The sequence below is a fragment of the Pteropus alecto genome, unplaced genomic scaffold, assembly GCF_000325575.1.
Source record: "Pteropus alecto unplaced genomic scaffold, ASM32557v1 scaffold190, whole genome shotgun sequence".
NCBI lineage: Eukaryota > Metazoa > Chordata > Mammalia > Chiroptera > Pteropodidae > Pteropus > Pteropus alecto.
Genome location: NW_006430462.1, coordinates 3,008,878 through 3,032,143, shown reverse-complemented (window position 1 = coordinate 3,032,143; position 23,266 = coordinate 3,008,878). Strand labels below are relative to the sequence as shown.

The following is a 23,266-nucleotide window of genomic DNA, read 5'->3' as shown; positions in this document are numbered from 1 at the left end:
AGAGACAGAGTCAAGAAAGACAGTGAGAGGGACCAACAGAGAGAGACAAGGAAAGGGCCTAGTGTTCAGGGATTTCTTTAGTTCTCATGTATCATTCTTTAGTTCCCATTTCCTTTGATATAGACATACAGTGAGGATTGGGAAAAGGAAGAGTATGTAGCCTGAAAGACCTGCTAGCTCCCAGCCTTTAATCCATAGGTTCTCAAAGGTTTTAGCCTTAGAATGAATGATTTTATTTGTGTCGGGCAGCTACTTGAAGACTCTGTTATTTTTCTTTCTCCTTCCACAGGTATGGGGAAATGGGTTGTTAGCAATCCCAGTAGAAATCTTCCTTTATTCTGAAGGTGTCCTCCTGGCCTGGCTGCAGGGCTGATAAGCATATTGCAGTCTCTGTAGGTAGCTTGATTAACATTTTTAATTCTCTTGCCTCCTCCCTACATTAGTATGATGGTGCTGATAATATCCTTTAATGGCAGAATGTGGTAATCATGGAGTTAATTATTGCTAAAGTAGATTTCAGATGAAAAAAAGAAAGAAAAATTAAGCTTGACACAATCTGACCAAACGTGTCAATTTACAGTTTCAAGGTTATTTTAGAAAATACCTACATTTACACAGTAGGCTCCTGGTAGCATTTTCAGATGAAAGTTCTTTTATTTATTCTGACATGCTATAAAAGAATAAATTATGCTATTTAAAAGAGTATTATTTATAAGTCTTTCTTCCTCTTGGATCAGAAAGAGAAAAAAGTGGCTCGTAAGATTGAGGAAGCGCAGTCAACTTACAGAAATGGGTGGGCTAGGGAAGGTCATCAATCACATGAATTGAATTCACATGGTGTGATGTTCTCCAAGGTTAAGAGTCTTTCTGATCAAAGCCGATTAGGAAGGAATTTGAAGAAAAACTGTGTTTTGTAGTTAAACCCTTTATTGCTTTCATTCTTATTCAGAATCAGTCCAACTGTTAGTCTGAGGCTGCAGGAGTTATAGTGTCAAGGCTTGTAGCACTCGGTATTTGTGCTTGCAAGTCATGTTAAAAAAAAGAAAAATGAAATAATGCATTTCCAGAAAAGGGATACTTTAAAATTATTAGATTTATAGAGTGTTCATTTTTCTGTTAATGTAGATACCTAATCATTTTTAATAGCTATATAATATTCCATATTAGGAATATGCCAATTTAACATTTTTGATTTTTTTATTTAAGATGAAGATAAAAATCTATAATAAGAGATGAGGAAAAGTGATTGAAAGTTTCTATCTTTTCTTGGATACATATATGAAGGCACAAAGTAGTTTTTTTTTTTGTTATTTAAGAATAGACTATAAACAGACTACAAACAAAAGGACATTTTTCTAGTCGGCCACCATTTAATTGATAGCTTTTTCTGTTTGGTATTGAAGTGAGCCTCTCTTAAGCTCACTGGTCATTGTTTACTTATTTATACATTTAGTTTTTATGTCACTATTGTTGATTTGAGATAAAACTCACAGTTTTTAACTGAGAGGAATTTTTCTCATAATTGTAAGCCTGGGGTAATGCACAGTCCACAGCATCTCCTTGGAAATCAGACTTTTGTGGGATAGAACCAGCTACTTTAAGATGAGTGCTTTGCCTTAGGAAATGTTTCAGGAAGTCTGGCAAGAAGGAAAGTCTTGTAAAGGAATTTCAAGAAATAGGAGCTCAGTTATTTAAAATCTCAGATTTGCTTGTTATAATTCATTTCAAGAATGTTCTAATAATTAAGTTCTAAACATATGATAAGTAATAAGTTTCACTTCCAGCTCCCAGATGGTACATATTTATCACACTAAGAAATGTGAATGTATTGTTTTAAATGAAGTGGTAGTTTTGTTGTCATTTATTGACAATTGATTAAACTGTAGATATGTGCTTTGTGGGTGATATTATTTAAAGTGTATTAGGACACTCAACTATAAAGGGTTTCTATTTGTTTTGTCTCCTGTAATAAAAGTTTGGTAGCATTTTTTATGTTAGTGAAAAAGAGAAAACTTTTAGGGATTTGCACAGTCATTTCATAAAAGTATTTTTAAGTAGTCTCAAAAAACCATTTTGGATTAGAAGGTATGAAAGCACCTCCAGAAACAATGGCAGAGAAATATTTTTCCAAAAAACATTTTTAAATGATAAGATTGGTATATGAGCAATATACGTAAATAAAATTCATTTTTTTGAAATTGAGGTACTACTATTGGTCCAAATTGGAACATTATTCATATATTTTTTGTTTCTATAGCAACGCTGAATGTTATTGGATATATCTAGTCAGTGATTAAATTTTTTTACAGGAGATTGGCTGATATTTCAGAAGTGTTATACTGTTTCAGTTTTGAAGAGGGCTTTTAGAAGCATTATTTTTACATTGTATTTACTGGCTTATAAGTCTCTTTACTTATTATTACTTTCTGAACCATTTGAGAGTAAGTTGCAGACACGATATCCCATCACCCCTAAATCCTTCAGTATGTATTGAGAATACTCTCATATATGACCTCAGTACAACCATTAAAATCAAGACGTTAACATTGATGCAACACTGCTATCCAATCCACACACCCTTTTCAAATTTCAGTGATTGTCCCAGTGATATCCTTTATAGACATCCTTTTCTTTCTGGTCCAGGATCAAGTACCTGGCAAGAAGTATGTTAGGAATCTAGTTCAGATAGACTGTATCAGGTCTGTACTACTCACTCTTATTACAAATAACTTATTTGACTGATTGGAGTTTGACCACTCTGGAGTTCCTGATTGTTAGTTCCTTGGTTTGTGCCCTGACTTTTGATCACAATGTATTCTTTATGCTTTGTTCTGGACTGTCAGCCTTTGCCCATACTACCTAACCTGAAGCTCACTGCTCTTTTGATCCTAGCAGTCAGTTCATCTTTTTTGTTTCCTTATCCTAATAATATGGAAGGGATAATTTTACCATACGAGGTCCTCATGCGTCAGTTACCTCTTCTTTGTAGGAGTTAGGCACAGTATGAAATTATTGGCATTACGAATAATTTTATGTGTCACAGCCAGCATTGGGACTGTATAAAGCTGAATAGAGCTAAACACAACTGTGTGTGTGTATGTTATATTCTGCCGTGAATCTTGGGGTAGGCAGAATGTACTCAGGAATTATTTTGGATTATGTTCCTACTTATAGGCTCTGTAATCTTAGCCTGGTTGCCTCAAAATCTTCAAGTGATAGCTTGTTATTTCACTAGGGAATGAATTAATGAAATCAAAGCCCACTATTTGGGATTGGTTGCAACTCTTGGAATAGATCATTATAGACAGAATAAATATTCACTGCTTAAGAATTAAATAGCTGATATTAGAATGATATAGATTTGCGTTAGTTTTTAAAAGTTGGATGTCTATTTCCTACAAGTAAGTTTATTATAATTTTGATTACTCGATAAGCTTTAATGATGTTTGGAAATAGGCATATTAAAAGTTGGCTAGCTTCTAAATAGTAGGTTTTCCAAAGAGGAGTCAGATTAAAAGGTGGCATAAACTTTTGGTTAAAAGTCATAATTTTTCTTAATGATAAAATATTAAATTTAGGTTTAAAGACAAATTAGATGAGGAATTTGTGTTATCAGAGAAGTAGTGATTTGATTTCTGGAAAATACATTGAGAAAGGAAAAAGTTTTCTGTGCAATTGGCCTCTAGCACATGCATGACGAATCCTTTATAAATTCATGTGACCGTGCATTAAGAGCTGCAAATTATTGAGTAAAATGCAACTTGCCTTTGGTTTTATTAATTTCCCAGACTTGTGCGCCCTCTTGTGTTTAATTCATAGTTAAGACTGTTCTGCATTGTGTGGCTTTCAGTTAATGGTTTGGATTGGTATATGTACATTTTTGAAGAGATTAAAAATTTTCAAGTATAATGATAAATATTCAATGCATATTACCTAATTTCATTAGTACAAGGGAAAAGAATGTTAAGCGTTTCCCGGGTTCTGTTAGCTACATTTACTTTTACGTACTCCATATCAAATTTTATATTTAATTACTGCATTTATCGAGATATGTGTCCTTGAACATAGTTATTTTTTATAAGATTAAGCAGGTTTAATTATACTATAATTTTTATATGAAGCTTCTGTGGCTACTGTAGGTTATGTTAGGTGATCAAACGAAGTGCTTGGCACATTATTGGCCTTCAATAAATATTTGTTGAAAAGAAGAATGGAAGTATTATAACTGATTACTTGTGTTTTCTTATTAACTGAAAGAATTAAAATTAGTCAGATAATTGCCAGCTTGATATATTCTGAAAGACAGTGTGTTACTCTGATTCCAAAGGCATCTAGAGAACAAGTGACTTTTGATCTTTGGGTTAGTATTTAATTAAAATAGGACCTTTATATTTAATGGTACTTTAATAACCCTATTGAAATCTCAATCAATAGCTTTCTTCTAATTGACATGAAACTAGGGCCCCCCCTTATATGGACTTGCCATTGATTGAATTACTTTGATTGATTTGGTGGATCCCATTAGAATCAGATCAACTTTGGTGCACGTTTATGAGCCATTGTGCCAAGCTGCTTATAGAAGCTTAGCAAATGATGTCATAAACAAAGTGTTCCTTTCAAACAGGGGAGGAAATGAAAAGGTGATTATAAAGGGTTTGTTACCAAAGGTTCAGAATTTGAGAATGCCTTGCCTACCTTCTGGATAATAATAAAACCCTCTTGCATTTGATTTGTCTGGGCAATTGTAGGCTAAATCGTATAATTTGAAAAGGAGTTAAAGGACTTTATGGCTTTCTTGATTATATTCTCAAATTTGATAAAACTTACCTTTTAAAGAATGAGATGTAGAATCCTTCATATAAATCCCACATAATTCTGTAACTGTTGTCACAGAAAAGGATTTTTGTTCTTGGTTTTAGTGTTAATTTGTCCCATATGGCATCTTGCCTGCACTTGTGCCCTTGTAATTTTCATTGAACACGCATTTCACTGATAGTTTTGCAATTTACCGAATCACTAATTAAAAAAGAAATTACTTTAGGAAAAAGTTACCTATATAGTATATTTTTTCTAAAGATTTGCTTGCTGTGTCACAAGTAAACATACTCATAATGCTGTCCTTTTTGTTCTTGTTATATGTAGCATGTAGGTTTATATTTTGATCTTTTAACTTTGACCTCACCATTAGCAGATTTAAGAGAGCTCATTTTCTGTGTATCAAATGTATAGAGGAAATTTGCTGACTCTTCATATTCAGGATACTCTATAAATTATTTGACAAATATTTAGTAAATAGTAATTGCATGCATAGCACCATGTCAGTTATTCCTTGGTTTGAAGTGATACATTTGTTTGGTTTTATCTTTAGACAATTTATATATATGTAGAAGTACTTACAAATTTCAAATTGTATTTACTTTATTATTTCACTTTTTTCCTTGTTTCAATCCTTCGAGGTCAGCATAGTAGGCATTTTTATGATGACTTTACAGATGATGAAAACATCTTACATGTTAATATTTTTTTTATATAAGTATATTGACTAGTTGTCCTTCTTCTAGTGGCCAGTTACCCTGTTTATAATGATTTTGTTAGTATTCATAGTGGATTGGAAATAGTATAATGTGATTACAATATAATTCTCAGTCATTTCTTCTATGTTCCTGCCTACATATTGGAGGCAATTTTTAGCCCCCTCTACTATCCACATTTTGGTTAAGAAAACAGGGATGAAATTGTTTAAACAAAAACAAACTAAAATACCAATTCAAAAGCTTGTATACATAGTTTCTTTTGTAGGGTCTTGGGTACTGTTACATTATAATAGTATCAGTTAAAAAAAAAGGAGTGATATAGAAACAAAGTAGAATGGTGGTTGTTACAGGGAGGGGGAAACAATTCAGTAGGTGTAGAATTTCAATTTTGCAACATGAAAAAGTTCTGGCAATCTTTTACACAACACTGAATAAATTTAACACTACCGAATTATACACTTAAAATTAGCTAAGATGATAATTTTATGTTAATTATTTTATTATAATTTTTTAATTATAATAAAAAAAGACACATTAAAAGGTAAGAGAATACAAAGTTTAATATATCAAATGTTCAGGAACCTGCTCCTAGAATAAGCAAATGTTAATAATTTCTCCTCAGTGATTATTTGTGAGGTTAAATTTAATTGAATCTTGGCATTATAGCTTGTTATTAGAAGCTCTGCAGCACCTATATCATCTCAGGTGCCCTTAATTTTTAGGCTATTGCTGTATTTTGTTCAGTTAATACGATGAGAAGTATTCTTGCTTCTAAATGTATGTTACTTTTTTTTTTTAATTCTGGTTTCTCTGATAATAGGAAGAGATTTCTTACATTTAATGACATTTCCATACTTTTACTCAGGAACTTCCTCTCCAGATGTCTGGCACTCATCATGAACTATTTGGAGATATCTTAAACTTTGCAGAATTAATGAATGATTAGCATAAGATCCTAGTAAAGTCATCTATAATGTACAGGGGTTTATGCAGGAGTGCTTTAGATTCTTCCAGTAATGACTGTCAAAATCTCATTATTCTAACTTCCATTAAAATGTTAGTAGACTGCTGTTTTATCCTTTAGTTTGAAGATTTAATTATAAAATAACTTTTTTACTAAAAAGTAATTTGTTTAAACAGAAAGGCTCTCTAACCAAAAGCATAGTAGTTTTTCTTTCTCTGTATTAATTTTCCTTTTAGTGCTACCTATGATGCAAATGTAGCAATTCGAATCGGCAAATACATATTATGTAACCTTAAATAACTTCTCATCTTACTTAGAATAAAATTCTTAGAAAGCCCTCATCTTCCCCTTGCCTACCTCTCTGTTTAATCTTTTAACACTCTCTCATTGGCCCATTATAATCTAGCTACAATCTTTTTTTTTTTTTTTTCCTGTTCCTCAAATATTTGCATTTCTTGCCCAGTTTGGGCCTTTTGCACTTGCCAGCTGGAATTGTCTTTTCCACATATCGTTATGACTGGTTGGTTCTTTCTTACATGCAGATATCAACTTGAATATTGCTACCTAATCTGATATACCTATTTAGCCATCTGTGTTCTCATTGCCCTATTTAAATTTTCTCTATGGCTTTTCTTTCTACCTGATAATTTTTTTTTTTTTGTCATTTCCCTTGCTCCCTAGAATGTGTGCTTTAGGAGAGCACGGAGCTTGGCTTTTATTTATTTATTTTTTTACCACTGTATCTTCCGTGTCCAGAACAACGCCTGTCTTGCAGTAAATGCTTAATAGTTGAACAAATGACTGAATGATTCATTATTTTGTCTTGCTATGTGCAAGACACTGTGAAAAGACCTGTGGGAGTACAGAGTTTAGTCACAGAGACTAACAGTCCAATAAGTGTGATATAAAAGTGTTAAGTCTTATAATAGAGGGATGTATAAAATGCCATGGGAGTCACAGATAGAAGAGTAACTAATTTCTCTTAGAGGTTGGTCATGGGATATTAGAAGTGAATTAATGCAGTAGTGCTTCATATTTCACATTAAACTGTTTTGTGGCACTTTGCTGATTAGTTAATGACTAGGTTTTGCATTTCTAATATTTCATTTAACTTTACTATTTACTTTTCTGTAAAAAGATGGTAATGATATTGATCTCAGGAATGCTGTAAAAATTGTTTAATGTTGGCTAAGTGCTTTGAAAATGTAAAATGTTGTATAAGCCCTGATGTTCTTAATTTAACTACCACTTTTATAATTGTTTTATTATGTACTGTTTTCCCAATTATTCAGATAAGAATAAATATGACAGTTTTTTTTAAAGAGGTTATTTAAGGAAGGCCTCATTTGTTATTTGATGTGGACTTTTTGCATTGTGTTTTCAATAGAAAATAATATCTGTATTTTCTCTTTATGCCATTTTCTCAGAAGAGTAGTAATGTACCATAACCCCCAGGAGGCAGTCGTATACCAAGAAGATTGTGTGCTTGGGTAAGCTTAACAGCAGTTTAAGCCTGTTAGTGATTAGTGACTTGATTTAACATGCAGAGACTTCCCTTTACTGATCAGATAGTGAAGGTTTCAACAGATATTTTAACTTTCCTTTTCCCATAGTATTGTGTTATCTTGTGTTTAAGAGTTTTTCTTCTCTAAAGAGAGGATCCTATCTATTTCAGCTGTTGGAGCGTAACAATATCTAAGGATTGTTATATACACAGTGGTATCTCACTTTATACTATATTATACTATCCTATGTTGTATTACAGATTTTTCTAAATGTTATGAATAGATTGGAAAATTAATAAATTGAATCTTACTTTAAATTTATTTTGACAATGAGTTTCAACCTTTGTTTCTGTCCTAAAGTGCTAAGGGATAAATACATTTAAAACTCTAACAGTGGCTTGCTGCTTCAGTGATTCTCAACTTTTGGCAATTTTCTGCTCCAGATCTTAGGGAGTGTTATGTTTCATTATCTGAAGTTAAAGAGTCCTACTTCAGAGAATTTGGGTTAGCCATCTTCACAGAATTAGGGTGAGTGGCCATGAAAAAGAATATCATTCTTAATATTTTACCCTGCATCTCACTTATCCTTAAGGGTTTTTTTTTTTTTTTTTTTTTATGTTAACAAACCAGAATGGTGTTTTTTAAAGTATGGAAATTTTAAAGATTTTTAACAGTGAAGTGGTTGGGCATTTATAGGTTCTTCTTGGGGGCCCCTCTCTGTGCTCCCATAATACCCTGTCCTTGTTCCTATCCTAAGTACTGACTTATCACACTGTATTATAACTGACTTAGTTTTGTCTATATCCCTGTGAGCTTCTTGAGGATGGGGACTTTGTTTTGTTAACTTATGTGCTCCAGGCCCAGCCTGGCACATAGTAAATGCTCAATGAATATTATAAATGAATGCTGAGTTTGTATAGACTTGAGATATTTTAACTAAAGATACTTAGTGCAGCAACAGAAGGATGTTACTTACAAAGGTTTTCTGCTGTACAAGGTGTTTGGAAGTTTTACATAGTACATGGTATCAGAGAAATATTGGGAAATTCTTATAGGGAATACTGGTTTCAGAGCTTCCAGTGGGTACTTAAAACTGATTTTAGTCTGTGACAAAGAGATGAATACTGATAGGTTAGATATTTTTAGAAGATGGTTTGACACATTGTTTCATTGATTACTAATTCTAGAAATTACATGTAGTTGATATGAGACCTAGTGTTTTAACTCATTTCAAAATAGATGTTGAGGCTTGATTCTAATGTTTTATATTAACCTTTAAAAAACACTTCTGTATAAAAAGCATTCTATACTATATTTTATATGAAGGTATGAAACCCCTACTCTTCCTCTTGTGGTACCCTACCCTTATACCTACATGTGTATTTTCCTGAGACTGACTTTAGAGTCAGCACTGTATAGTTTGGGCAATGCTGCCAGTCATGTAACTTAAATAGATTAGTGGCATAAGATACTGTCCTTCTGTTGTTTACTTATAGAGATACTATAGTCTTTGGCTAAAGCTTGATTGACTGCACTTTCACCTGCCTATAGTTATGATAATTACAGTTTCATTACTATCTATACTAAAAACTGCACAGCTCTATGTTACATAGGTTGGTGTGTGTGTGTGTGTGTGTGTGTGTGTGTGTGTGTGTGTTTGCTTGCTGTCATCTAGAACATGAGGAAATGCTTTTAAAAATACTTCAAGCTCTAGGATAAGACTTTTCACTACAATTATTAATTTAGTTGTTTGGGATTCATTGACAAAGAAGTGCAAGGAATATTTTTCCCCCATTATAATGTATAAGAATTGAGAAAAACTTTTAAAAAATCTATTCTTTTTTTAAAGCTATGTAGAAACCTTGCATTCTTTGGGAGACAGATATGACCAGTTGGTAATAGCTTCGGTACTGGAAGTTAGGGAAAAGATTCTAATGCTTCATTTTACTCAGTTCCCCAGAATGTACATTTTAGGTCAAAAGGTCTGGTAAACTATGGTAATGTATATAATCCCTGATTAAAATCCTCAATTTATTAAAATTTCCAAATTATACTTTTGACTAGTCACCTACTTTCAGAGAATAAATGTTATGATTATCAATCTCATAATAAGGTTAATAAAAGCTATTAATTCTCTTTGTTGATGAAAGATAATATTAACTAATTAGCAGTTAAACAATAATGCTAGAGACTAAGTCATCTCTAAAATTCATTTTGTTTTTAAAGTTTTAGGTACAGCATCAATGTCTCATCACAACTTCCAGTACTTTATCTGTGCCTTAATTATAGCACTGGGGCCTTTTAATTTTTGCCTTTGTATCTTTCAAGAGTAGTTGTTCAATATACCAGTGAACGATTGAGAAAATTTGTTTTATCAAACTTGAGAAGCCTAGCTCTACATCTGATCTTTTCCCTGTGAATTCAAAGCTTCATTCCTGAGAAGTCATTCTTCCCCTGAGCAGTAAAACTAGTAAATGATCATAGAAAAAGAACCTTTGGATCTGTGGGCCCTTGGAGGCATAAAACAATAATTATGTGGGTATATATCTTTTAAATAACTCATTTTTGAATAGGTGATACATGCCTATAGCATGAAATTCAAGAAAGTGCAAAAGGGTATACAGTAAAAAGTAAGTTTTCCTTTCTGTCTTCTAGCCAGTTTCCTTCTCCAAAGGCAACTGCTATTACTAGATAGCTTTAAATCCTTCCCAGACTATTTGATGAATGTATAAATCTTTTTCCATATTTTGTACATACATATATATATATAAATAAAATATTTTTATATTTTATATATCTTCACATAGATATATAAAAATCTATATATCTATGTCTAATCTGTATATGATTGTTAACAGTTTGGGATTGGATAAGGAAAATAGAGGTATTTAAAATACCTTAGGAATAAGAGTTTTAATCTGAGAATTAGAGTTTACATCAATATTAGAAGAGCTGGGGAGTGAATGTCAGGGAAGTCACCTTGGAAAGTCAGAGAAGGAGACACTGAAGACTTCCAGTGTTCTCAAAAGCTGATAGGGAAACTGCTGCAATTATCAGGGGTCTCTGAGAACTACTTCTGCCACCATGTCTTGGGCTGCAGCAATAATTCAGGTGATTCTCAAGCACTTGTCCAAAGCCAAAGCCACTATGAATCTAACATTTGCCTTCAGCCACCTCAAAAAAGTAATGGCCTCTATTCTTTCCATATCTCACATGTATTTTTTCATTGGCCAAATGTAACCCAGATCAATACAGAGAAAGGGATTCTGGAAAATAATAGAGGAGTTTTAGAAGAGAGGGGTTGTGCCAAGTTAACCAGACAATGGTTAGTAAGATTTTTGACCCGGGAAAACTGCTGTGTCCCAAATGGAACTGTCATTCTTGCTTGTACACCAAGTGGCTGAGGTTTTTGATAAAAGCTAATAGGTTATAGACAACTTAGACAACAAAAAAGGAAACAAGCAAACAAACAAACAAAAAACCAATAAAAAAGAAGAATCAAGGGACTTCAGTGTCTTCAAAACCAATGAAGGAAAAAATTTCCAGAAGAATTAAGCAGTTAATTATAAATAATACTGTCATGAGAGAAAAGAGAAGAGGAAAAAGAGATCTGCTGGGTTTTAATTTGATGGATTTAGTGAGATTCAAGAGTAGTTTTTATGGAGTAGCCAGAGCAGAGATGTCCTATAACCAGTCAGTATCATAATAATCACATAAATGAAGAAAAGTTTATCAAATCAACTTTGTCTTACTCTATCACCTTTTAATCATATCTTCAGATCCTTTTTTGCTACATCGTTTATAGTATTAAATATAAATACCCAATTGGAATGTAATACTCTTGTAATTGTCAGAACAAAATAGTGTATACCTAGAAATTACACCCTAGCTCATTTAGGTAAATTATCTTCATTTGAGTTAAAAAAATCTTTGAGTCATATTGTTTGTCATCCGTTATATTCCCAGGCACAATAACGAAAAAGTACATAGACCAATATTAATTAATTGTCTTGATATAATATTATATTTATATAAGATGTAACCATTGGCAGGAACCTGGTGAAAGGTATATGAGATCTCTGTTCTATATTTGCAACTTCTTGTGAATCATGAATCTATAATTATTTTAAAAATTTTAAAAAGTACATGGACCTGGAATCGTGTCTAGGAATCTACTTATTAGCTGAGTCACCTTGGGAAATCCTTCTATTTTTCTGTTAGCCATTTTATAGATAGTTACCATATCTATAAAATGAGGTTAATGATAATACATCTCTCACAGGATTGACATAAGAATCAAATCAGTCTTTTTGAAAACATTTGTAGACAGCAGAGCTCTATGGGAATCTTACTTAAAATTGTATGCTTTTTATAATTAAGAATACTTGTAATTATTAAGGTTTTTTTTTTTTAACAGACCATTTGACAAATTCATCAAATTCACTTTGAAGCTTTGAAATTTCTAAGATTATATTTCTTCTAAATTTGGTTTTACCTGTAAACAATCAGGATACTCTCAATATTATGTATAGAACAAACATTTTTTCAGTGGGGTATGGTCCCTTTTGGATTAAATTCCTAGTTTCATTGTCTTAGGAACAACAGCTTGAAGCTATCATTCGCAAATCTTGTCATCATTTTTAGGGCCAGTAGGTTTTATAATCTATTTTTGGGGCTAGATTGAATAAAAAGAATAGGGCCTTATGGCTCTTAGCAGTTGTAGTCCCTTATATTTCCTTAGTCACTAATAGGCCACTGACTTATGAGTTTTGGTTTTTTCATTCAACAAATGTTAATGGGGTAACTATTACATGCTGGATAATGTCATAGGCACTTGGGATAAATCTGTAAACCAAAAGAAAAGGTTGCCTTCAACTGAGATGAGCTTTCTGATGGGACAAAAAAGAAATAAATGATAATCAAAACAAACATATGATACATTAGAAAGTGATAGTGCTGTGGAAAATAAAAAAGCAAAGCGAAAGTAGTGTTGGTGAGAGGGAAGGGAGTGAGGGTGTGTTTTATGTAAAAGGTAATACTTGAGCAAAAATTTAAAGGAAGTGAGGGAGTTAACTATGAAGTTGTTTGGAGGAAGAGCACTCTAAGTAGGGGGAACAGCTAAAGCAAGGCCCCTAGGCAGGAGGGTACATGGCTCATTTGATGAAGAAGATTTATAGGAGAAAGTAATAGGGCATTAGGGGGCCAGATCATGTAGGTCATTGTAAGCCATTTTAAGAACTCTGGCTTTTACTTGGGAAATGTGGACAATTAGAGGGTTTTGAGCAGAGAAGCGCTAATCTAACTTACCTTTTAAGAGGAATACTATGACTGCTATGTTGAAACTGGACTGTGAAGGGTAAGAATAAGAGCACAGAGACCCGTTAGGAGGCCATTGCAGATGTGAGAGATGATGATGGTAGTGTGGAGACAGTGATATATATCTAGTTATGTCCAGATTCTGGATACATCTTGAAATAGTGCCACCAGTATTTTCTGACAGTTTGGAGGAAATCAAGGATGATTTCAAGGTATTTTGCTTGAGCAAGTGGAAGGATAAATTTGCTATTAACCAAGATGAAGAAGGTTGTGGTTGAAGTTGGACTGGGAAGATTGGGAGTTTGAAATATCTAAAAGACATCCAGTCTATGGCCAGACCACCCTGAACTAGCCCGATCCCGTCTGATCTTGGATGCTAAGCAGGATTGGGGCTGCTTAGTACTTGGATGGGAGACCACCTAGGAGGATCAGATGCTGTAGGCATAAAAAATAAAAAATAAGGGATTATAAGATGACAAGGTCCTTGCAATCTGTGAGGTCAACCAAGGGTTGCCGCACTTAAAATAACTAAATGAACGAACGAACAAATAAAAAAAAAAAAAAAGTAAATAAATAAATAAATAAATAAAACCAAAAAAGACATCCAAGTGAAATACTGAGTAGGCAGTCAAATATATAAGTCCAAACAGAGGCTTATGGACATGAACAATGGACTAGTGGTTACCAGAGGGTAAAGGGGAGGGGGAAAAATTTAAAAAAAAAAAAAGTAAATAAATAAATAAATAAATAAAACCAAAAAAGACATCCAAGTGAAATACTGAGTAGGCAGTCAAATATATAAGTCTAGACTTTTAAAGATATGAACTAGAGATATAAATTTGTTTTTAAAACTATGATACTGGATATAATTACCGAGGGGAGGTAGATAGAAAAGAAAAGAGGTCTAAGGATGTCTGGATGTGCTCTACCATTCAGAGGTCAGGGAGGAGATAACAAGTGAAGGAGATTGAGGAGGAATGATGAATGATGCAGAAATAAATGAGAGTGTGGCATCTCAGAAGCCATAACTTATTGGGCCAGTTATCATTGACATGAGCATAATCAAGATGCCGAAAATATATTTAATATCAAAAGATGCTTTGTGACTGTTTTTCCTGAAAGTAGTGGTTTTAATTTAAGTGGGTGTGGAAGTTGCTGATAACATTCTATAAATGTCCTTTAATTGAAATATTTTAAAAAGTCACAATTTCTGTAATTGTTTTGCAGAGGTTTATTGATCCTGCTGATTCATTGCTTAAGCAGATATTTTGCATCATTGCTGGAGATTTTGAGAGTTCTTGCAGATTTGTTCTAAATTTTTCATGGAGATTACTGAGGCCCTCTACGAGATTTAGAAATTGGAGGATGCCCATAAGATCAAATAGGAAGTTATAGGAACCTTTTTAATTCCCTGTTTTTTTTTCTTGTTAAACTGAATAAAAAGTTGTTAATATCATTAACTATCAAGCCACTGTTCAAATTTATAATTTTCTCATTAAGATCATAATTAAAAAAAATCAGTTTATTTGTTTGAATCCAGATCTATTTAAGGTCCATACATCATGATTGCTGATATGTCTCTTAAGTCTTTTTTAATCCTTGGTTTTCCTCACAGTTCTCTGTTATTTTTATAATTCAGCTAGAGTTAATTGAAAGAAGTTGCCGCAAACTCCATTGACTTCATAAGACTGGATTTACATATAACAGTCCCTTTTAGGAAAAGTGTCACTAAGAATGCACAACAAGATTATTTAAATAAAGTAGATTGAAAAATAGAGGACTGGTGGTTTTATCTTTTAGGATTTAGGAATGCTCGAAGTAAGAATTGGAGGGCCTCCTTTCAGAATATCTCAATGCTACTTTATTTTTCTTAAGTAGTTAAAGAGAATAAGAGCTAAGAAGTCTTGAGCATAGTATATACATAAGTTAAAGACAATGTTCAATGAAACATACATAGTTTTTTCTCTAGGATCTGAAAACATGAGGTTAGTTGTGTATTTCATAAATTATTTTTGAAACGTTACTTTAAAAAAATCACCTTGAGATTCTAGTCTTTGGAAGAGAATAAATAACCAAAAGGCAGTTTTATAATATGAGTGAACAGGTTTTCAAGAGCACCAGGAGCAGCATGTAAACCCTCAGTTTAGGCATTCCCAGTCAATTCGTAAAGTTAGGAGTAAAGGTGCAAAAGTTTATCCAAAATTGAGGCTTTTTCTGTGGCTCTGGAATAGAATGAAGTCTGGCCTAGTACCTTGTCTGCTCATGGTAGTTGAGGGTCTTCAAGTTCAAAGGTATTTCACTTTTTGTACTATTGTGCTAATGTCATATCTGGATGTTAGAGAAGCAAAGAGAAATGAATTCAGTTGCTTCCTTGAAAGAACTAAGAATCCAGTAGGAGAGATTGACATAAAGCTATGTCTTTTCCATTTCAACTGTTGTTATTTTAAAAAAAGGCCTTTTCTGCTAGTCTTTAATATGTTAATCAAAGTAAGTCAAAATTCCCTATGTGTTAGTTCTAATATCTGGGCTAATTCTGTTGAGTGCATTGTCTCTTGACAGTGTGTTATTTTTTCTTGTTTCTTCGTGTGTCTCATATGTTTTGGTTGCAAGTAGACATCTTGTGTAGAACAGTAGACACTGAAGACAATAGTATTCATGCCTAGAAATGGTCATGCCTCTTCCTTTGCTTGGCCTTTGTTGTAGGACTTGTATCAGATTAGTCAGAGGCTGAACTGAGTTTTGGGTTTTGTTGTTGCTATCCTTGTCCTCAGTTCACCATAGGCTTCATACTCATCTAGTGTTTTTTTTTTTTTTTAATATTCATCTAGTGTTACCTTGTGCTGAGGGTGGGAGATGGTTTACCAGAGACTTTTTCTCAAAGTCTGATCCACCCTCAGCTTATCTTTGTAGGTACAAAGATATCTACCATCTTAGACAGGATCTTTTTCCACATTCTTGCCTTCCCCCTAACAGATCTGCCATTGTTTGTTACTCAGTGCCTCCTAACTTGGTATTAGGGGCTGGGGGTGGGGAGCTGTTCTGGTTCAGCCTTAGGCAGTTGCTGTGTTGGGGTTCCTGACCCAAGTTCCCTCAGAGGTAGGAGATGATCTGGACCTAGAACATTTTCCTGTCTCTTACCCTGCCTCAGGTCTTTTTTCTGGTCCTCTGTCCAGCTTATAGCTTTTGTTCTGTAGGGGAGAAGGATTCTGATGGGACGGCTTTCCTTGGAGCAACTGTTGCTTTCCTCTACTGAACCTGCACCACAAAGGAGGTCTCTGGTTTCTCATACTGCCGCCACACTTTCTCCCCAGTACCAGGTAAGATCTCTAGAGAAGAATCTGTGAATGGGTACAAAGTTCTCATGTTCTGTGGCTCCCAGGGGTTCTGTACTGTCATGGTAGCCCATACTTGACATTTTGCATTTTGTTAAAAATTTTGGCTGATTTTTTCTACCATGTGTATGGCACTTGGTATCTGTGCCAGGTAAGCAAGTACTTGTCTTCTATTTCTCCTTGGAGACATCTGTGTTTCTTTAGATTTCAGGATAGTTGGTTTTCTTACAATCTTAGCTGTCTAATGATTTCTAGAAAAGTTACATTTTTTAGATTACCTTTTTAAAATTTTATTTTATTATTAGTTTCAAGTATACAGTACACTGGTTAGATACGTATATAGTTTATGAAACCATCCCTCTGATTGCTCTTTCTCTCCTCTGGCTACACACCTAGCCATTACATTAATGCTGACTGCATTCCCTATGCCGTGCTCCCCACCCCTGTGACCATCTATCAACCACTGTCTTGTACTTCTTTAACCCTTTACCCCTTTCTCCAGCCCCCCCAAACCCCCTCTTCTAGGGCTGTCACCAGATTGTCTTCTATATTTGTGAGTCTGTTTTTGATTAGTTTATTCTTTTTGTTCCTTAGATTCCATATATAAGTGAAATCATATGGTATTCATCTCTCTCTGTCTGACTTATTTCACTCGGCATAATAATAACCTCTAGGTCCATCCATGTCATTGCGAATGTTAGGATTTCATTTTTTTAATGGCTGAGTAATATTCCATTATATATATATGAACCATAACTTCTTTATCCAATCATCTGTTGATGGGCATTTAGTTTGCCTTTTTTTTAATTATAAGAGTGGGAGTAACTCTATTTCTAGTATTCTACATCCTAAATGGAAGCTAGGAAGTATTTATAATGTTTTAAAATTTTAAACTTTGTTTCTATCATAGCCAACTTAATTGGCATTTAAAGATAAATTAGTTCTAGTGATTAATGATAGAAAGTATAATGCCCCATTACAGAAGTTTACAGCTTTATACATATTTCTAATTATATTTTACTGAAAGTGTTTTTATAAGTATTTATTTTTTATAGTTTAGAGAAAATCACTGATATTTTAGAAATTTAAAAAAAATTTGACTTTAAATGTTTATTTAAATTAGGATTCTTTTACAGTTTAAAATTCAAGATAATAGAGCTAAAATGTCTTTACAAAAAATTCAAATTGTGGTACAAGTGCATGGTTTTAGCATTGTTAATTATAAAATTATTATTTAAATATATTTAGTTTTCCCTAATTTATAATAAGTCCAATGAAAGGTGATGCATCATACTTATGTATTACTCATGAAAAAATATGGCTATGGTAAATTTTGTTAAGTGTATTTTACCACAATAAAAAAATTGGAAAAAATATAGCTGAGATTCTTAGGGCAAGATGGTGTAGAGTGTAGAAGCTTTATGCATCTCCTCTTGTGACCACACCAGAAATGGGACAAAACACAGAGAAAACAGCAAGCAGAGTTACCTGGGATCTAGATGAACAGAAGTACTACAACTAGGGAGAAAAATAAGAAATCACCCTGCAGCGGTAGGAGGGGGCAGAGATGCAAGGCTGTCCAGTTCTGAATGGCTTAGCTAGACAGGAGCTGTGGGAGTTGCAGCCGCAGGTGCAGATGTTTTTCTTGGGAGGGCTGTGACTGTGACTGAACTTTCGTGGTGATGTACTTGCTGGGAGCTCCAGTGTGGGTCAGCTGCTGGTGAGGGGGCACCAGGGACATATGGGGGGATGCTGAATTGTCACGGCTTCAGGGCAAGGGCCGAAGGCAAAGCTTTCTCCTAGGCAGAAGTGCTGGTGACCCATTGTTCCTCTGTTGAGTGTAGCATTCAGATGGAGCAGCTGCCATAACTGAGATGTCATCAGACTGGATAACAAAGATCACTCTGCCCAGAGGACACTCTGAAACTCCATCCATCCCAACTGGTGGCCCTTCCCAGGCCACATCCAGTGGAGTCCTTGCTGTGCTCTGTGCCCCTTGCTGAGAGCTCCAAGCCCCACACTGGTGGCACCCGGCCTCAGTTTCTGGCATGGCCTCTCGAGGCAACTATAAGTACAGCATGGGAATCAGCCATATGAGGGTAGCTTGCTGAATTTTAACAGGTGGCCCTGGAGGGGCACACACTGGTGCTAAACTTGGCCTGCAGCTGAACCCCTCTCAGAACTGTGCCACTGGATACCTATTACACAAAGCCAGTCTAATATGACTGGGAGACTTAGAAGCATTGCTTAATACATAGAAAGGCAGCCAAAATGAGGAGACAAAGAAGCATGTCCTACATGAAAGAACAGAACAGTGCTCCAGGAAAAATGGAGACAAGCAATCTACCAGATGTAGAGTTCAAAACACTGTTTATAAGGATGCTCAGTGACTTAGGGGAAGAGTAGATGAACTCAGTGAGAACTTAAATAACGAGATAAAAAACAAAAATGGAGATAGAAATTATAAAAGGGAACTAGTCAGAAATGAATACAATATCTGAGATGAAGACTGTATTAGAAGGAATCAACAGAGTGGAGGAAGCGGAGGATCGAATCACTGATATAGAAGATGGGGTAGTTGAGGACACCCAATCAGAATAGCAACAAGAAAAAAGATTCCAAAATAACGACGATAATATAAGGAACCTATGGGATAACTTCAAACATAACAACATTCGCTTTATAGGGGTGCCAGAAGAAGATGAGCAATAAGTTGAAAACCTATTTAAAGAAATGATAGAAAGCTTCCCTCACCTGATGAAGGAAATAGACATAGAACCACAGGAAGCTCAGAGAGTCCCAAAAAGATGAGCCCAAAGAGGCCCACAGCAAGACTCATCATAATTTAAATGCCAAAGGTTAAATACAAAGAGAGAATCTTAAATGCAGCAAGAGAAAACCAGTTACCTACAAGGAAGCACTCATAAGACTGGAAGCTGATTCTGAAAAGAAACTGTGTAGGAGAGAAGGGCTTGGCACAAAATATTTCAAGTGATGAAAACCCAGGATCTACAACCAATGTTATTTTATTCAGCAAAGCTATCATTTAGAGTCAAAGGACAGATAAAGAGCTTCTCAGACATGAAAAAGGTAAAAGAGTTCATCACCACCCAGTCACTATTATAGGATATGTTGAAGGGACTTCTTTCAGAAGAAGAAAAAATATGTAGCAAAAATATGAATAAAGAATGACAATAATATGTACCTATTAACAAGTACTTCAAAAGAAAAATAATTAAGTGCTCCATTTAATAGTAAGGGTGGCTAAATGGATAAGAAAACGACCCTTACATATGCTGCCGACAAGAAACCCACTTCAGGCTAAAAGATACACACAGACTAAATGTCAGGGAATGGGAAAAGATATTGCATGATGGATCTGGAAGGTATTGTGCTGAATAGAGTAACCCAGATAGAGAAAGACAAATGCCATATGATTTCATGTGTATGGGTAATCTAAAGAACAAAATAAACAACAACAACAAATGGGAACAAACTCATAGATACAGAGAATATTTTGAGGATTACTGGATAGGAGTGGGGTTGGTGGGGTCGGCGAAAAAGGGCAAAGGGATTAAGAAGTTCCAATGGGTAGTTACGAAGTAGTCATGGTGATATAAAGTATAGCATGGTCAGTAATATGGTAATAAATATATAAGGGGCAAAGGGGTACAAGATTTATTGGAGTGATCACTTTGTGAATTATAGAGATCTCTAATCACTATGCTGTATAACAGAAACGGATATATTATTGTCTACCAACTATAATCGAAAAAAACTCATTGAATTGTACACTGTAAATATGAGCAACTAATTGTCTATATTTCAGTAAAAAAGGAAAATATATAGCTGAAAATTATATAAGTATCAGAAGAAATTTGATCTCACGTAAGAAAACATTTGGTTTAAGCACTTTCTATATATTTTTTAAATGTGTCAGATACCCAGCATTACTAGCTAAACATCAACATCTAAGGACTGATGATAAAAGAGAAGTATCTTTTCTGGTCTCAGGTCCATTATGGCTCCCTTTCTTTCCATTGTTGTTAGGTCAAACCATCATCTTTAAACTTTAATTACTTTCCTCTTCTCAAACAAAGTCTTGCCTTCTCCTTTAAGGGAAAATAGAGATCATCAGGTTTTAATTTTATCTATTTCCTGTCATCCGTAAACTCTTTGTACTATAAACATACATACATTCACACTTAATTGATTTCTCTTTCCAATCTCAGATGAAGTGAGCTTTCTCTTCTCATCCAAGGTTAATCTTTTGCATGGACTCTGAGTTCCATTTTAACTTATCTTTTCTAAAGCCTTGTCCCATTAGTTACTCTATCACTCTTTTAAAATTTTAATCTTCCTATAGATCTTTAACTGCTTTAATCCTGCATTTCTCTCATCAATTCTACATTGACCTGTGAGAGACTGAAAAAGACCCTAGTTTTATAATCCCAGGCTCACCAGAATGAACTTGGGCAGGTCACTTAGCCCCTTTGAGAATTATAAAATGGAGATGAGGTTTACTACAAGTTTGTTTTGAGGATTAAGTGAAGTGGAATAATCAATATGAAGCACCTTCTTTCAAGTTCGAACACATGATAGCTTCTCCAGGATATTTGTTCCCCACTTCTTTCTCCCTTCAATATGCAGACTTATTGAAAGAATGACCTGTATTTGCAATCTCTATTTCCAGTGAGGTTTATAACCCCACTACTTTACTGTACCTTCTCAGTCTTATATTTTGAGTGGTGTCCTAATTGTCAAATCCAGACCTCCAGTGTTGCTTTCTTTTTCCATCTCCTATAGTCATACTCTCACAAAGCAGCCAGAAAAAACTTTCTAAAATGTAAACCCAACCTTTTAGTAATTCTCCAACATCTGCAGGATGAAGTAAATAATTTCTGGTAAAGAAAGCACTCTTGCTTTAGATCTGCACTGTGTAATAGGGGGGTTACTAGTCATACATGACTATTTAAATTTAAATTCAAGTTAATTACAATTCAATAAAATATAAAAAGTCAGTTCCTCAGACACACTAGCCACATCTGAAGTGTTCAGTAGTCATATGTGAGTAATAACTACCATATTAGTTAGCTAAGATATAAAATATTCTCATCACATAATGTTCTCTTGGAGAATGCTGATCTAATTCAAGATATCTTTAAAAAAGTGAGACAGATTGGCAGTATACCAGACCTAGCTGAGTTGGGCAAGGGAAGCAGAGGTGATGATGCTAGAGAGCTCATTTTATTAATCTGCAGAATTAAGTTTCTTCGGAGGAAGCTGGAGAGATGGGAAAAAATGTCATAGGTGATAGAGGCTTTGTTCATCCCTCTTGTGACCAAATCAAAGTTGTGACAGAAACATGGAGCAAACAGCAAGGAAAGTTGCCTGAGAGCTAGATGAACAGAAACACTACAACTGGGGAGAGAAATAAGTAATCAACCTGCAACGGTAGAAGGTAGGAGGGATTGAAGACGTGAGGCTGCCTGGTCCTAAGCGACTGAGTAGGACAGAGGCTGTGGCACCGGCAGGCGGCAGCTGCAGATGCCTGTTAACGGGGCCGTGTCTGCGAGCGGACTTTTGCGGTGACAGACCTGCTCACTTGGAGCACCAGTGCCAGGTTGGCTGCATGCAGGGCACCAGGAACTTATAGCAGGATGCTGAGTTGTTGGAGTGAGGGCCGGAGGCGAGGCTCTCTCCAGGGCAGAATTTCCGTTGTTCCTCTTTGAGCTCTCTCTGCTCCCAGTGTGTGGAGGCAGTGTTGCCATAGCTGAGATGTCATCATCGAACTGGATAACAGAGGTTGCTGTGCCCAGAGGATTCCCTAAAACTCTACCTCCCGAACTCCTGGCCCCACCCAAGCCACATCCAGATGTGTCCTCTGTGAGACAGGTGCTCCTTGCTGAGCAGCGCCTAGACTAACACTGTGGAAGCTGGCCTCGGTTTCTGGCCATGGCTTCTTGAGGAAACTATAGGCACAATATCTATGGATTGCTTGCTGAATCTTAACAGATGGACCCAGAGGGGCACAGGGTCAAAAATTGGTCTGCAGCTGAGCCCCTCTCAGGCCTGTGCCACTGGACATCTACTACACAAAGCCGTGCAAATGAGACCGGGAGACTCAGGAGCTTTGTTTACTACATAGAAACAGACACAGAAGGGCAGCCAAATGGGAAGACAAAGAAGCAGAAACCGTATGAGAGAACAGAACAGAGATCCAGGAATAATGGAGTCAAGCAAGCTACCAGATGCAGAGTTCAAAACACTGGCTATAAGAATGTTCTATGAACTTCAAAAAAGAGTAGATGAACTCAGTGAGAACTTTAAGAAAAATATAGAAAACATTTTTTTTTTAAAGTCAGAAAAGAAGAAAACAATAACTGAAATGAAGAATACTTTAGAGGGAATCAAAAAATTAGATGAAGCAGAAGATCGAATCAATAATAAAAGATAAGGTATCAGAAAACACTCAATCAGAACAGCAACAAGAAAAAAAAAATCCAAAAAAATTTGAAGTTAGTTTAAGGTGCTTCTGAGACAATATCAAACATACCAACATTCTCATCATAAGAATACCTGAAGGAGAAGAAAGAGAGTAAGGAGTTGAAAACC

At 34.9% G+C, this 23,266-nt stretch overlaps 1 protein-coding gene and 1 pseudogene across 1 annotated transcript in view; both read left to right on the top strand.

The window, feature by feature from the left end:
* The window catches only part of TTC28 (tetratricopeptide repeat domain 28), a 624,192-nt gene that overhangs the window by 41,466 nt on the left and 559,460 nt on the right, over positions 1-23,266 (top strand).
* On the top strand, positions 13,645-13,763 carry LOC112481086 (annotated as a pseudogene).